This window comes from Lontra canadensis, unplaced genomic scaffold (assembly GCF_010015895.1).
Source record: "Lontra canadensis isolate GAN:19392208 unplaced genomic scaffold, GSC_riverotter_1.0 scaffold103, whole genome shotgun sequence".
Lineage (NCBI taxonomy): Eukaryota > Metazoa > Chordata > Mammalia > Carnivora > Mustelidae > Lontra > Lontra canadensis.
This window is the reverse complement of record NW_022631097.1, coordinates 1,667-4,788: the sequence shown is the minus strand read 5'-3', so window position 1 is coordinate 4,788 and position 3,122 is coordinate 1,667. Positions and strand designations below refer to the sequence as shown.

The following is a 3,122-nucleotide window of genomic DNA, read 5'->3' as shown; positions in this document are numbered from 1 at the left end:
TGTAATTAGAAATTGAAATAGTACCAAGTACAATTGTAGCAAAAAATATTTAGAAGTATTATTCACACTTAAATACATTTGCACAATATACTTGAGATTTATATAATAAAACACTGAAAACATTGAAATCAAAGACATAGATAAGTGGAGAAACGTACTGTACTCATAAATTGAGTTAAAATGCTTAATATTTCAATTCTCCCCAGATTTATTTACACTTTAATTCACTTCTTTTTTTTATGTGCAAAGTTTTATCTTATTGTGGTTTTGATTTGCAGTTCTCTAATGACTAGTAATATTGAGTAACTTTTCATGTTCTTATTGTCCATTTGTGTATCTTCCTTGGAAAATATCTATTCAAGTCCTCAATTCACTTCTAATTAAAAATCCAAGCAAGGTAAGTGAAAAAAGTCAAGCAGAGAAAGACAATTATCACATGGTTTAACTCATATATGGAAGGTAAGGAATAGAATGGAGGACCACAGGGGAAGGGAGGGAAAACTAAGTGGGAAGAAATGAGAGAAGGAGACAAACCATGAGAGACTCTGGACTCTGGGAAACAGACTGAGGGTTACAGAAGTGGGGGAGGAGGAGGTAACCAGGTGATGGGTAGTAAGGAGGGCACATGTGGTGATGAGCACTGGGTGTTATAGGCAACTAATGAATCATTGAACACTACATCAAAAACTGATGATGTACAATGTTGGATAATTGAAATAATAATAAAAAAATTTAAGATTCCAAGCAAGTTATTTTGTTTATTTGCTTGTTTGCTTTGTGGAGATCAACAAGCTGGTATCAAAATGTATATGGAGGTGGCTCATTCCAGATGGTGCAGCTCAACCAGATGCCTGACAAAAACTCTTCAGCAAAAGCCCTTGTCCATTTAAAAGAGGGAAGCTTATCTAACACATGGAATGAAAAGTATAGCTCTTTACAAAAAAAAAAAACCCAAAAAACAAAACAACAACAATAACAAAAACCACCTGTTTGGAAAGCAAGCATATGGGCTCTGCTCTGGAGATGCCTTTCAGAAATTCAAAATGAAGTTGACTCTTTTCCAATGAAGATGACAGACAGATAAATAAAGGTCACCCAAAAGAAACAGGAAAGTTGCAATGGTCCCACCAAAATTTACAGCAACAATGTCCACACCAGGTAAGGAAGCCTCACAGAAGATTAGTTTCCAATTACATAACCGACTCAAGCTTCCCAAAGCACATAAATGGTGCATATATGAATGGTTCTATTCAACTATAGATAAGCAACTGTTTGAAGGCGATGATGACTTCTGTGTCTTTCTGAAGGAATCCTTTCCTAACTTAAAAACAAAAAAGTTACAAGGGTAGAATGGGAAATAATCAGGCGACTTATGGGAAAACCACGGAGACTTTCTTGTGCATTTTTTGAGGAAGAGAGACCAGCTTTAAAACAGAAACGACAGAAAATATGACTCTTACAACAAAGGCAAGTTGCAGATGTTTCCCAGTTCGAAGATCTCCCAGATGAAATTCCTTTGCCCCTGTTTATTGGAACCAAAGTTATAGCTCAATTACGTGGTGTTCATGATGGTCTCTTCACTGGACAGATAGTTGCTGTGGATACTTTTAATCCTCCTTATAGAGTTACATTTGATAGGGCAGGGCTTGGCACCCATACCATCCCTGACTATGAAGTTCTTAGTAATGAGCTGCATGAGACGATGCCAGTTGCTGCCTTTGACAAAAACAGGGGCCTTCTTGATTCTTTATGACTCCACCATGGTTACATTACACTCCTCCTCTCCAGTCACCAATTATGGATAATGATCCTGTACTAGCACAGTCACCGTGGAGAAGTACGATTTCTGGCTCTGACACTGAAACACTAGGTCGTTTTCCAGTACAATTCCTCATCCAAATGAACACTTTGTCAAAAATTCTCATGATTAAAAAGGAACATATCAAAAACTTAAGAGCAATGCCTACAGAAGCAGAAAAATTGAAATCCTATTGCATGCCCATTGGCATTGAATTTGGGCAGAGTTATGCAACCATCATTCTGGAGCTTGAGCAACTCAACAAGGACCTCAACAAAGTTTTGCATGAAGTGCAGCACTGCTATGAGCCCGCTCCATCCAGACCAGGGCAGGCAGCCTGAGGACCAACCCACAGATAGGAGACAGAGGTGAGGAGGAAGCCCAGGAGCTTGTTCGGCAGCCAGCTCCTCCACTAGATGGCTCTGTGTTGAGAATGAAATTCTGACAGACTTAATCTTCAGCTCACTCCTATTTTATTACAAATTAAATGGCAGAAGGAGGAGAGTTGAATTCCTTTGATTTCAGATCACTTACAGATTCATTAAATGATATCAAGAGTACAATAGATGCTTCTACTATCAGTTGCTTTCCCAATAATGTAGAAATCCATGTTTCACACATTCAGAGTGGCCTGAACCAGATGGGAAGCCTGCAGGCCTTCTCTGCCAAGGACACCAACAGAGACTGAGAAGCAGCCTTCCCTGTGCCAGCCACACAGAACACTAGCATCCCTTCACTTCGGCTTCCATCACCAAATGACCTACGTGCTGGAAAACAAGGGAACTGTACACTTCCAGTGAAGACATTGGAACGAACATACTGTCATGCTTCTTGAACCACCACTGCTGACCAGCATTCAATTTATTTTTCTTCCTATGATTGATTCAGCTGCAGTAGCATCACTTATGTTACATATTTATTGACAAGTATTTTTCAGCCAAAACTGTCTGAAACTAAGATGCTTTCATGGAAGAGTGTGCTGACCCCTTTATCAACATGCATGAATTCAGCCGACAGGCGCAGACAGCTGTTTCTGGGGTCTGGGAGCCCAGACACGAGCCTCCTGTGGGGAGCTATGTCCTGAGGGTTTTAGTGCCAGCAAGTCAGCTCCTCTCCCTGCAGGCTCTGGAAAAGCGCACCCTCCAGAGGCAGGAAGTTACTTGTGGAGGAATCAACCAGAACAGCCAAGGGAGATGAAGCCTTGACAAGTATGTGGGGATACCTGCTGGTGACGTTGCTCTAGAGATCATTTTATAATCATAAATATTTTAATTTATCATAATTTATAAAAGAAACCTTTGTTGTTTGTTGAAAGAAAAGAAAG

The 3,122-nt window shown here is 39.9% G+C and overlaps 1 pseudogene; it reads left to right on the top strand.

The window, feature by feature from the left end:
* Positions 1-823: 823 nt before the first annotated feature.
* On the top strand, positions 824-2,486 carry LOC116855474 (annotated as a pseudogene).
* Positions 2,487-3,122: the final 636 nt, after the last annotated feature.